The sequence below is a fragment of the Ursus arctos genome, unplaced genomic scaffold (assembly GCF_023065955.2).
Source record: "Ursus arctos isolate Adak ecotype North America unplaced genomic scaffold, UrsArc2.0 scaffold_17, whole genome shotgun sequence".
In the NCBI taxonomy this organism is placed as follows: Eukaryota; Metazoa; Chordata; class Mammalia; order Carnivora; family Ursidae; genus Ursus; species Ursus arctos.
The window spans coordinates 16,382,959-16,397,369 of NW_026622841.1; positions in this window are offsets into that span (position 1 = coordinate 16,382,959).

Consider the following 14,411-nt stretch of genomic DNA (forward strand, 5'->3'; position numbering starts at 1 on the left):
CTTCTGTATAATTATTGGCGCATTCTGTTTATTAGGTCCCATTGTATCCTGCTATCTTGTTTGGGAATGCCTTACTCCAGTCCTAGGTCCTTGGAAACAAGGCCAACTAGACCAGGGGTAGGGTGGGGACTTAGTCGTGCAGCTGAAAGGCAGTGTGGGATCAGGGTGGCCCCTAAGATAGGAAGTAGGGAGAGAGCAGATGAGGCCAGTTCTGCTCTAGACTTTGAGGTAAAGTAGTGGTTCCCCATTAAGCTGTGTCCTTTCATCCTGGTAGAGACTCACCATAAGGATTTTGGCTGATCACTTACCCAGTAGTGGTTTAAGTGCCTTTAATGTCCCCTATATAACATTGCTCTCTTCCATATATATGGCCCTTGGAAACCAACCCAACACCGGAAAGGGGACTTGGGTTCCAGATCCTGGCTATCCCTTCAGACACAGCACCTGTGTTTTCTAGGAACCCGTGATCTTGTTGAGAAGATAAATTATATAAACAGGAAAATGTGGCAGAGCAATACGTTGAACCTTAGGACTTCTGTATTAATGTATCGAAGCTCATTAGTTTTCCAGAGACTTATCAAAGGCCTAGAGATGGGCCAGGAACAAAGAGAAATAAACTTCTAGGATTAGGAATGGTGGACCCAGAAAGTTAAAGGAATCTGAGCAACGAAGGCATGATTATTTCCTGGATAATAAGAGTATAGTTTATACGTTTTAAAAAATGTGGCAACTGTGACCATTCCCAGTTACTGACGTTAACCTTTGCATGTGAACACGCTCTGGTAGAAAGCTGGTTAAATACGTTTGTGCTGGCCCTACTCCATGCCTCCAAAGGTAACCTGTTCTGTTTTCTGGGGTGACAGATGGAGGACCTCAGCAGACTTTCACAAGGTGCTAGTGACTGACTCAAATCTCCTGATTGCTTAGGCTGTCCCTTCTGAGTCTGGGAATTCCTTGGTACCTTGAAGACACATTTGGTGGGTCAGATGAGGGGAGTGCACTAGACGCTAAGTCCCCTTCAATCCTAAGGTTCTGAGTAGAAAGGCATTAGGTCCCAGAGGGAGGAAAGCAAGTGATCAAAGACCAGCCAAGGAGGGTAATTGCAGCTGCTCCAGGATTGAGTTAAGCAAATTATCATGTAAATACAATTTATTTGTGTGGGGCAGAGGGGCAATATTTAAATGACTGACAGTTCAAGTTGTACCATATTAGTTATTTGCTAAAATTAGATGCTGTGAACAAGCATGGCTATTTCAGGAGGATGGACACAGTATTAAATTAAAATGCAAGTAATATTTATTTGTTAGAGGAAAGGGGAGGAGAAGTACATGTTTAGTTGACCAATAGCTTAAATCATATTTAAGGCCTTTAAACATTAGTTATATGCTAAGCCTTATATGCTAATAATAATTTGTTCTGTAAAGCCGTTTCAGTGAAAACTTTTCTTTGAAACATTTTTGTAGGAGGCTAGTTGACATTATGAATAAAAGGGCATTTATTTAAAATAGTCTATAAGTTTTTCATAAGTGACAGTAATGAATTTTATTTAATGGGGCTTTGTTGTAACTGGATCAGAGCTTTTAAGCTCCTGGAAGTTTTTATGGTATTTTTTTTTCTTTTAAGATTTTACTTATTTGTCAGAGAGAGAAAGAGAGAGCACAGCAGGGGGAGCAGCAGGCAGAGGGAGAAGCAGGCTCCCTGCTGAGTAAGCAGCCTGATGCACGGCTGGATCCCAGGACTCTGGGATCTTGACCTGAGCTGAAGGCAGAGGCTTAATCCAGGCATCCCTATGGTATCTTAATATAGGTAGTCAATAATTCTTTCATGGTAATGAGAAAAGCTTGACACAAGTACACATGTAGTTACCTGTTTAATACAGTAAGCACGGGTTTCAGTCCCAAAGAGCATTTTGGCTGACCTAGCCCAAAACCTTCACTGTCAGATGAGAGCCCTGTGACCTAGAGAGGTTTTCTGCCACTTCTTGAACCTCTACATAGTAGTTCTCAAAATGTGGTCCTTGGACCCACAGCATCACCTTTTTAGAAATGTAAATTCTCAGGCCCCACCCCAAACCTACTAAATAGAAACTCTGGGAAGGGATCAACAATATGTAGCGTACCAGCCTTCCAGGTGATTCTGATCCACCTGAATGTTTAAGAACTACTCCCCCACACCTTGGCTTTAAAATATCTTGAGGCAGTAAGTTCCCTTAGATCACTCTCAGCCACATAGAGATTTACTTCCTGTTTTACATCTAAATTTATCTCCCTGAAGCTTTGAAGGGCATGTCACACAGTCTTCACAAGTGTAAAGACACTTCTCTTACGTTCTTTTGTGGGCAACAGTGCAGGATAGGTCTCAGCAGCAGGGGAACCAAGCCGAGAGGACAGATGAAGACAGAGCTGGCAGTGGGCCGAGAGTGGGGCAACAAGGGCTGATCTTCACCCCCTCCCCATTATCATCATTTGATAATGTGTAATCCAAGGTCCACTCCAAAGGAGCACGGCACAGTTTAGTTGGAGGTCTGGGTTTCTAAGACAAAGGACACGGAATCAAGGGAGTACAGATTGGGGGTAAAACTTAGGAGCTATATACTAGAGAAGATGGGAATCTAGAATATTGGCCAACATTGTCCCAGAAATCCTCTGATTACAAGCAAGATAGACTCAAGAAGGGTCCAGCTCTCTGGGAGTTGAGCACTGTTGACAAGCTAAAAAAAGACTCCAGATGGACTGACTGGGATTCGTGGTAGGATTCTGTAGCTCCCCACTCACTCCTGCTAACTGATTAGCAGAGAAATCCAGGGATTCAGGATGCCCGAGAAACTGAGGATTCAGAATGCCAAGGGCGCCCTGTGAGGCCGCTGTTTCCGAGGTCTTCACAATGCTGTTTGGAAGCACAATTCAGTGGGTGGTTACTGTTTTGTCTGCCTAGAGTAGAACTCCCATCTCAGAAATACTGCTTCTCAATGTGTGGTTCAGTGGGAGCCTCCAGTTTCTTACCAGTCTGTTTCTTTAACTCAGTGATTGGCTGGAAGTAGGCATGTTCTCCAAGCTGGGCCAGTCCTGGGAATTTTTGACCTTCAACCAGATGAAGAGGGTCTCAGGCTGTGTCAGGTGGCAAAACTGGGAGTTATAAATCTGAGCTGTTTGGTGGCCATGTCCCCGCGGGCTGTGTGGAAGAAGCCAGTGATGTGGCAGGAAAAAGTGACTGGTACACTGAGAAGGAGAAATGAGAAGTGGAGAAAGGATGGGTGGTGCTCCAGTCCCTGGTGGTGGTCATCCCTGAGCCTGGCTCATAGCTACCTGTTCTGCAGTTCAGTTGGCTGAGCCAACAAATTCCCCTTTTTGCAGTAGGGGAGGGGAAAAAAAAGTTTCTTCTACCCTCCTACGTTCAGTAATTGGGGCCTGCAAATTACACTGATAAAAGACAGATGAACAGCAGAAAAGGTTTATTTTGTATGCACAAGAGAACCATCATAGGAAGCTGCTGGCTTCTTAAATGGTTGGAGTTAAAGGATTATATACCTAATTTAGTAGAAGAAAGGGAGGGGGGAAGAAAAGTCTATTTATGGGCAGAACAAATGGTTTTTTTTTTTTTACATCTCTTTTTTTATTTACAGTAGAAACAATATGAAAATGGGAGAAAATGTTAGCATCAAAAATGTTGAGTAAGTCACTCTTAGAAAAGATTTGTAACTTTTAAAATAGGTTCCTTTAGGAAAGGCAAATGGGTTTTAGGAAAAAAGATGAGGGTAAGAAGGTTTGTGATAACGTTTGTCTATACAGGTACGAGAGGTCTTTCCATCTTCAGGGTCACAAAACTGCCCTGGAAAAGGGATTTGGGGTAGGTTTTATTCTTGTTCTCCCTTCTCAGAGTAGATCAACTCTGAATAGGAATGTATGGCAGCCTGATTTCCCAGAAATTGCTGCTTTAGTCAGATAAGGGAAGCTCCCAGAGCCGGACCCCCTCCCCCCATCTGCTGAGTCCCAAAGATGTCTTCAGCTTAAAATAATCATTACACCAAAGCGACGTATTTTGGTGGGGCATATTCTGATCCCCTTCATTGCCGAAGCCGATCTGTCTCCAGGTACTATGTCTCAATTCACAACATCTTTCTGTAGGTGATTTAACAAAACACCTTGTAAGGTTCTTAATTATTTTACTTTCAAAGATTTTATTTATTGATTTATTTGAGAGAGAGCGAGAGTGAGTGCATGTGCGTGCAGAGGGAGAAGGAGAGAACGAGAATCCACCAGCAGACTCCCCTCCGAGCACGGAGCCAGACACGAGGCTTGATCCCAGGACCCTGAGATCATGACCCCAACCAAAACCAAGAGTTGGATGCTCAACCGACTGAGCCACCCAGGCGCCCCTATTTTACTTTATTTTCTAAGTGGATACATGATCGATTCATACTATTTTTAAAGTCATATTTTAAGAGCAGTTTTAGGTTTACAACAAAACTGAGATTTTACAAGAAAATACAGATTTCCTGCATACCCCGTGTCCCCACACATATATAGCTTTCCCCATTATCAGCATCACTCACCAGAATGATGCATGTGTTAGAATTGATGAATCTACTTGTCACATCATAAGCACCCGAAGTCCATAGTTTACCTTTAAATTTACTCTTGGTGCTATACATGCTATGGGTTTAGACAAATGTATAATGACATCTATCCATCATTATAATATGATACAGAGTATTTTCACTGCTCTTAAAAATCCTGCGTGTTCCACCTATTCATCTCTGGCAACTGTGGATTTTTTTTTTCTGTCCCCGTAATTTTGCCTTTTCCGGAATGTCATATCATTGGAATCATACAGTATGTGGTGTTTTCATATTGGCTTCTTTCACTCAGTAATATACATTTAAGGTCCTTCCACGTCTTTCCATGGTTGATAGCTTGTTTCTTTTTTAGTGCTGAATAATAATCCATTGTCCGGATGTCCTACAGTGTATTTATCCACTTGCCTATGGAAGGACATCTTGCTTGTTTCCAAGTTTTGACAATGATAAATTAAGCTCCTGTAAACACCTGTGGGCAGGTTTTTGTGTGGACACAAGTTTTCAACTCCTTTGGGTATATGCCAAGCATCGTGATTGTGAGGTTGTATGGTTAAGGGTTTGTTTAGTTTTGTAAGAAACCACCAAACTCTTCCAAAGTGGCTGTACACTTTTGATTGCTATCAGCAATGACTGAGGATTCACTGACTACCACTGAGCCCACACTGGACCTTTACACATTCTTTAACCTTGTGAAAACTATGTGTTTAGAAAAACTTGCTTCTAGAAAATTTCTGCCAAAGAACTTTATCATTGTCAGTAACTCATATCCACTTATTTGCACAATATGAATGAATTATGCTTTTCTTTTTCTGGGCAGCATGTTACTGTTCACTCTATGGATTGCTTACAGCTCCATTTAGATGTTCCTACACCTTATGACAGATTCCACTAACAGTATCTCTGGAAGAAATAATTTGTGCGTGTGGAAGTAGTACTCAGCTCAATAGCCTCTAGCCTGAGGTCATTTTTGATGTTGCTGTTTTGTTTTAAAGATCTTATTTATTTATTTGAGAGAGAGAGAGAGAGAGAGAGAAAGCACACAAGCAGGGAGGAGTGGCAGAGGGAGAAGGAGACTCCCCGCTGAGCGGGGAGCCCGATGCGGGGCTGGACCCCAGGTCCCAGAGATCATGACCTGAGCTGAAGGCAGATACTTAACCCACTCGACTGAGCCACCCAGGCGCCCCGAGCCTGAGGTCATTTGTAACATCAGTTTGACCAACAGTAACTCAGCTTCATTCCCAACTGTCTTCAGAGCTCGTCAATAGATACTGCCTGATTCTGGTGACTTAATATTCAGGTGATTTGTCCAGTGAGTTTGAAGTATCTTCTGTGTAACTGAATGCTTTAGACCTATTTGCTTCAAAAGATATTTGGGGACAATTGTATCCCTAAAATATGGGGTAAAGAAAGACTAAGGCAAAGAAAGCTTTAATGCTCCAATCCTATCATTCCTGAGTGCACACTTGCATTGCGCTTGCCTAGTATCGAATGAAATAACGTGGACTCTTGAGATTTGGCTGCAAACTTTTGGTTTCACCCTGTTATGTTTCCTCCCTTTGTGGTTAGCTACTTGGGAGGGGATTTCCGGAGATGTGGGCTATATAGTTTGTTTCCCAAAATATTTTGCATTGTTTTGGGTGAGTGTATTGCCTACTCTGTCATACCTAGATCTCAGAGAGCTAATACAATTTATAGTCATAATCACACCAGTGTAGTGTGTCTCAGTGGTGACATGTTCTTTCATAAGAAAAGAAAACATTAGAAAAATGTTCTTTTTTAATTTGGTTAAATATACATAACATAACATTTACCATTTTAACCATTTTTAAGTGTGCAATTCAGTGGCATCAAGTTCTCAGTGCTGTGCAAACCATAGCTACGATCTATCTATTCCCAGAACTTTTTCATCCTCCCAAACAGAAGCTCTCTGTTACACAGTAACTCCCTCTTTCTCCCTTTCCCTCTGGTCTCTGGCCACCTCTATTTGACTTCCTGTTTCTATGAATTTGCCTATTCTAGGTACCTGATATAAGTGGATTCATACAATATTTGTCCTTTTATTTTATAGCTTATTTCACTTTCTAGGTTCATCCGTGCTGTAGCGTGTTTCAGAATGTTACTCTTTCTGAAAGCTGAGTAATATTCCATTGTATGCATCTGATGATGGGCATTTGGGCTGTTTCTACCTTTGGATATTGTGAACAGTGCTGCTATGAGCATTATTGTGCAAGGAACTCATGGACTCCCCACTTCCAATTCTTTTGGGTATGTACCTAGGAGTAATTATGTTTAACTTTTTAAGGAAATGAAGAAAGGAAAACTTATGAACTTTTTTTTTCTTCACTAACCCCAAGTTGGATCTGCAGGTCCCAGATGTGATGTGACAGAATGTCTTAGACTACACTATTGCCACTTGGGTACACCCCACAGCATGTGAAATGCTTTCGAAGCTGGTCTGGTATTCCTGATACAGGGCATGGTGGGGGGAGGCAATTCACTTTGGGGTGTCTTGTCTGAACCCATGATATTTCCTTACAGAAGAGCTCTATGTCTTTTCCTCAGAGGACCCTGATTTTCAGGGCAACTCCGAAACTAACCCTGCATCCTTGGATTGATCCAGATTGGGGCCTTTACAGAACTGGACTAAATCCCAGAGCTGCTCCAGGCAAGACCAGAAAACCAGCTCCCTCTTCTGAAACTGCCAAATCATATTCATCACCAAGTCCTGCCACTTTTTATTTCTCCTTGGCCCTTGATCCTCTTTCCTTTCTGTCTCTGCTGCCACCATCCTGGTCCAAGTTACCCTCATCTCTCCTGCGAACTCCCTAAAATGGCATCTTGCTGGTCTTCCCCCATGTATGCATCGTCACACTGCAGCCAGAATGATCTTTCTGAAGGTCAGATCGGATCATTTCCCCCAACAGGGTTTTGGTGGAGGGGACCAGATAGGATGATTATAAAGTTCATATGGAGCAGTAAATAGGTAACAACCAGGAAGTTTTTGAAAATCAAGAGTAATGGGAAACAAACTGAGGCCTTCAGACGGGAAGGGAGTGGGGGAATGGGATAGGCTGGTGATGGGTATTAAGGAGGGCACATATTGCATGGAGCACTGGGTGTTATACGCAAATAATGAATCATGGAACATTGCATCAAAAACTGGGGATGTACTGTATGGTGACTAATATAACAAAATAAAAGTTATTTAAAAAAAAAAAAGAAGAAGAAACCGGCCTTTTCAAGTATCAGAATAGATTAAAGAACCCATAAATACTAAAATAGTTTTATGTCACACATGGGTAGGCAGAGCAATGGAACAGAATACAGGACCGTAAAAGAGACCCAAAATAGATGAGAACTTGAGTTACAATGAAGACGGCATTTTGAATCAGTGGGAAAAATTTGATTTTGACTAGTTGGATATTGAGACAAATGGGGAAAAAATTGTTCCCTTAACTCATGCATCACACTCAAGCAAGTTCCAACTGTATCAACATTTTATATAATATTTTTTAAAAATGAAACCCTAAAGATACAAGAAGAGAATTCAGGAGGATGTCTTTATATTCAGAGCAGGAAGGGCTTTCTGAATATGAAAAATCTCAGATGACTTAAAAGAGAAGATTGGTGAATTTGTGTACATACAAATGAAGATTTTGTTTGTGGAGAAACAGCATACATAACACAAAAATGCAAGTGACAAACTGGTAACTATATTAAGGACAAAGGGTATCATTCTTTTTTTTTTTTTTTTTTAAGATTTTTTATTTATTTATTTGACAGAGACAGAGTCAGCCAGCGAGAGAGGAACACAAGCAGGGGGAATGGGGGAGGAAGAAGCAGGCTCACAGCAGAGGAGCCTGATGTGGGGCTCGATCCCATAACGCCGGGATCACGCCCTGAGCCGAAGGCAGACGCTTAACCGCTGTGCCACCCAGGCGCCCCGGGTATCATTCTTAACATAAAATACTCTTACAAGATAACTTAAAAAGATGAATTATCAACAGAAAGATGGGCAAAGAATATGAACAGGCAATCTGTAGACAAAAATCATTCAAATGGTTTTTGAATAAATGAAGATACTTTACCTCTTCTTAAATAACAGATACGCAATTAAGTAATAGAATAATGCTAATTCCACTGTTAAATTGGCAAATAAAAAATTCTGATACTAGATTATGCTTCAAATCTGATATCTCATATATTGTTGGGAAGAATGTAAATTTGTAAACTCTTTGAAGAACAATTTAATGATATATATCAAAATGAAAAAATGCACTTACCATTTGATCGAGCAATTCCATTTCTAGACATTTACCTGAAAAATATGAGACTCACTTACAGGGATGCCATGAGAATATTCTAGAACAAGTTATTTATTCTGGCTGGAGTGGGTACACAAAAGACTTTCAGGGAGGAGTCACCACTGGAAGAGTAAAACATCTGACACTTTCTTAGCTAAGATAAAAGACATTCTCCACCATCGGCCGACATCTGATGTACACATGTATGGATGGTTGAAGAGATCTGACTGCTTGCTGAGTTCTAAAGTTGGAGAGAATGATCCTCAAGATTCCTTCTGGGACCAACATTAATTTTTACATGAATTAGCCTCCAAAAATTACCTGTATTTCCTTTCCCATGAGTAACTTGCTCATCATCCCACACTTACATTTTCTGGTAAGCACAGATCATATCTGCTCCTGAGACCAGCTCCACAATTTGCAGGCCCACCATAAAATAAAAGTGCAGGGCCCCTTGTTCAGGAATAATTAAGAATTCCATGGTGGCAACAGCAGAATGTTAAACCAAACATGTGGCCAATGTGAGCAAGAGGCCTAGTGTGACCCCACAGGTCATAGGCCCACGAGGCCATCCTTGCTGCCGTCCTGCTAACTGTAGTCCAGCTCTACCAAACTCCTTTTGCAGTTCCTTTGAATAAGCCAAGCTTTTCCACACATCGCTTTGTACAAGCTGTTACTTCTATCAGAATGTTCTTCTGTAGACCCCTTATCATTCTCCCCAAAGTGCCTAGTCATCTTTCAGACCTCCCCTGAGATGTTACCGCCCTGAAGCATCCTTCACCCCATTCCCCCTTTCTTCCCTCTGCGAGTCCCTCCTGCATACTATCTTGGCTCCCTAGGCCTGTATGAGGGCAGAGGTTCTGTCTTCTGCTTGTCTGTGTGCCCAGCTCCCCCTACACAGTGTCAATTACTAACAATTATCGGGCACTTACCATATAGCAAGTAATGTGTTAGGAACATTCCATAAGTAACTCATTGCCACATCAACCTAAGGATGAAGCTGTAATCATTCTCATTTACCAAAGGAGTTTCAGGGAGATAAAAATGTGTCCAGGGCCACTCAACTAGGGGAAGATATGCTAATGAAAGTGGGTTGAGTTTAATATTTTCGTGCATAATTAATTCTTACCAGTGATCTAAGCCGTAACAATAGATTATGAAGCCCACCCTTGAAATAGCTTTGTATAAGCAAACTTAAGGAGATAGAGACTGTCTAACCAGGTAACTGAGGGTCTCCCTTACTCCAGAAGTACAGGAGTACCTTGAACATTAAAGACGGTGTCTTCTTACTGCCCCTTCCCCCCTTAATGCTGATTTTCATCAACAACGGTGATGTCTCCAAGTGGACCCTTCGAGTTTCACGTCTTTTAGGTAAACATTTGCCTTCTTTGGGCATTCTCTTTAAAATGCAAATATTCTCCAAAGTTAAGGCATTACATTCCTAACTCTGTAATGGTATGAGTTTATCACAGACTTTTCTACTCTGGCCTAAAGTAGAACAGAGAAATATGGGGCTAAATCTAATTATACGATGTGGTGAAATGTGGTTGATTGTCCGTCAGTGTCTTCATGATTTTCATCATGTGGTTCACCGGCTACTTGCATGGGGTGCGTGGGAGGGGTTGTTGTTAAAAATGAAGATTTGTGTCCTTGAACTCAGACCCACTTAGTCCAAATCTCTGGGAATAGACCCTTAAATCCTGCATTTGAACAAGAGCCCCAGGAGATTCAGATGCACAATGAAGTTCAAAACTAACTGCTTTAAGGTCAATGTAAACTCCAGATAGAATGACAGGAAAATACCCTACACTGTAGGTTTTGTTCTCATCGCTCCTTCTATACTGGTATGAAGATTATGGGGAGGACTCCCCCAACACTGCATGGTAAGGGCAGAGGGAATATTGGAATGGGGGAGAAAATGGAATTGCAAGAAAAGATCTAGGGAATGACACTTCACAACTTTCAGTCCTTCCCAGGGCTGGAGCTGGGCCTCCTTAGGCTTCCCAGAATAACCGTAGTTGATTTTACCCGCCTTTCAGGAAGTTAGTCCTTCGAGAGAGCATGAGCAATACACCGCCGCGAAAAAACTCTAATACCTAAGACCCGTCCATTCATTCAGTCAACGACCACAGCTTGAGCCATTGCCTGCTAAGTACTGGAGCAGTAGGGTGAGCGGGTGTTTCTCATAAAGCTTATAGACCGGTTGGAGGGAGAGTTAACCCCCTGAGAAAACCGAGGGGTTGATACTAATCATTGTTTCCAACACTTGAGTGAAGTAAAGGAATAAGTTGTTACGTCAATGATAAAAATGGAAAGCAATGTCGTTACAGTATTTCAGCTTTCCTGTGTGGGGGGAAAGTCAAAATGAGGAAATCCTCAGGGTTTTTAGGGTTTGAGACATTTTATTTGCAGTGAAAGGGGCTGGCCCGACGGTGGGTAATGGAGCAACGTGGCACAAGTAAGGATTACGTCAGCAGCAGTACAGATGGTTTGCTCATCATCAGGAATTCATTTATTTTAATGGTGCAGTTTTCAGAACATAGCAGACTTATTCTGTACTCCCCACCGCTCCGCTGTCTGAATCTGGGCTTGTCGGAATGAGTAATTTGGGTAAAAAGAGGAAGTTGGATTAGGTCATTGTGAAGGCCCTTGCAGTTATGTTCTAGAAAAGAGGGTTCCTCTGCTCCCCTTAGGCTGAAAATGGAATGGAGGAGGAAGAAGTGTCAAATGCGTCTCAGATGTAAGTCTAGACAGGTGTGTCTAGCACAACCACAACAGAGCCGGTTCCAGGCGGGGCATGGATCGCGCCCTCCTGGAACCACAAGGGGATGGATCCACGGCCTCAGGCCTCCAGGACTGCGTGAGTGCAGCTGCACAGACCAAGCGCTCAGGGGCGGCAACAGAATGGAGTTGGCTGAGCCTGCTTCACCCTCCTCCTCGGGGCCAGAGTGGATTTGCAGGGAGGAGGTAAGCACAGCCTTGCGCGGTCTTCCTGCCCAGTGTTTAAAAAAATCCCCACCCTCACCACTCTGAGTTTTAAGAATTCAAGGAACTCAAAGTGCCCTGTCTATTCCGAGAAGGGAGGCACAGGAATGTTGGATCGGGAGCTTGCCAGCAGGAGGGTGACCCTCGAGTTGAGCCTCGGAGGGCGTGGAAGGACTGGTCAGCAAAGACGCAATAAGAGAGGTTAACATGGGGTGTTCGGGTTGTGTGTGTGTTGGTGGGGGGACGAAGAGAAGGGCCTGGTGGGGACAGAGTGCCAAGAGGGGGAGCAGAAGCCAGTGAAAGCATTTGGACCTACTGGTCAAGGTCTTACTGTCCTGGCAATGCGTGCTCACACAGTCCCCTTAATAAAATAAACTCTCTTTGAGAAGTCTCTGAGGTGCCAGTGACATGCGCCACTGACAGTCTGTGTCATTGATTAAGCTCTGATGGTTACCCATCGACTGGGGTAAGGGTATGGCTGAAACGGGTAAGAAAGCTGAGGAACCAGGCAGGATGGATGTTTGAATACAGGGTGCTTGTACCCTCCCCACAGAAGAGCAGAGTCATCCAGAAACAAGACCTCCACGGGCTGGCTCTCATCACAGGACAATAGAGGACTTGGGAATGTCCACCTGAGAGGTTTAGCTTTATTCCATTAACCATGGGGAGTCACTGAAGATTTATCGGCAAGGGAGAAATATGAAAAACAACAGTGTTTCTAGAAGACTGGTCTGAAGGCTGTCGGCTGGTAGCCTCAGCCGATGTTGGCTGTGGTGTTGGGAAGTGGTGGCGACAGTGACAGACCTGGAAAGAGGAGGCTGGTGGGCTACTGCTGTGGTCCCATCACTTCAGGATGGGGGGAATTGGACAGCAAAAGATGGACTCGAATGAACCCTCATCGAGTAAATGCATATGGAGAAGTGCCCGTGTAACACAAATGTTAACTGGCTGTTATGGTGTTACTAGCATATGCAGCCACAATTTGCAGGTCAGAGAGGACAGTTTTTCACCCTGCAGGAAGGTTCTCTTTGTGTCCTTGGGAAGACCCACCTCATGAGAAAAGTATCTGTGAAATAGAAAGAAGAGCCATGTTTTCAAGGCTGTAGTCACAAGCCCTCTGATGGGGGCAGCAAAGACGGGAGTCTGCCGGGCTGGTAAAACTAAGCTCAGAACTGAGCCACTCGAATCTTCTACACACAGGCAGGGATAGAACTGCATGAAGCTTGGACAGGACTCTGGAGTTCAAGAAAGGGAGAGAAGACAACAGGGGTAGACCGCTTCAGAAAGCTGTGATTTGGAGGGAACCTCTTTTGTGAAATTTTGCTCTAGGTAAGGATCTTGCATGTTTCCTGCCCATTTATCAGTTAGGTAGAATTGACTACTCCCTTAATTGACCACGCAACTATAAAAGTAAGTGGTAGGAATAGGAAACATAATAGTTCGCCAAAACCCTGATTTAAGATTATGTAAGTTTTACTATGCTTTTAAAAATACTGTTACTAATGCAGAATCTTGGGCATCCAGATCTGCAAAGCTACCTCCCTGAAGGTAATATGAGGTAAAGGAGTACAAGGAGCTCTTTCTCCTGGCCTTTGCAGAGTCCCTTTAGAGCACACCATTTCCCCTGCTACCTTTACGTTTGTTGGAGGACAGGCTCATGTGCTGCCCTGTTGCATAAGAGAGTGGCATAATGACACTGTCAAACGAGCAAGTGTCACACCAGGTGGCTGGTGATAATTCTTGTCTTAGACTTTTGGCTCTCTGGGTATCTGTCATGAGGACTATCATGTTCAGGAGAATTTATTCACTAGGTATCTGTTTCTTGGGCTTATAGCAATTGAGATCCGAAGTAATCATTCAAAGTCACAGGTTTATCCAGTAGGTCCTATGCTTTTTGACATGACTCAAGAATAAAGGTCAGGTCAAAGGCAGCCAAACTGGAAAGGAGGAAGGAAAATTACCTCTGTTTGCAGATAATGTGATCTTATACTTCAAAAACAAAACAAAACAAAAACAAAAACAACCCCCCCACAGCTGTTAGAATAAACAAATTCAATAAAGTTGCAGGATACAAAATCAACATATAAAGATCAGTTGAATGTCTATACACCAATAATGAACTATCTGAAATGGAAGTTAAGAAACAACTCCATTTACAAGAGCACCAAACAAAATAAAATACTTAATGAGTAAATTTAATCAAGAAGATGAAAGACTTGTACACTGAAAACTATAAAACAATGATGAAAGCAATTAAAGCAGACACAAATAAATGGAAAGACATCTTGTGTTCACAGATTAGAAAAACTAATATTGTTAAAACGTCCACACTACCCAAAGTGATCTACAGATTCAATGCAATCTTTTTTTTTTTTTTAAGCTTTTCTTTTTAAGTTATCTCTACACCCAATGTGGGGCTCGAACTCATGACCGCAAGATCAAGAGTCACATGCTCTTCTGACTGAGCCAGCCAGACATCCCTCAATGCAGTCTTTATAAAAATCCCAAGGACATTTTTTTTAAAGAAACAGAAAAAACAATCCTAA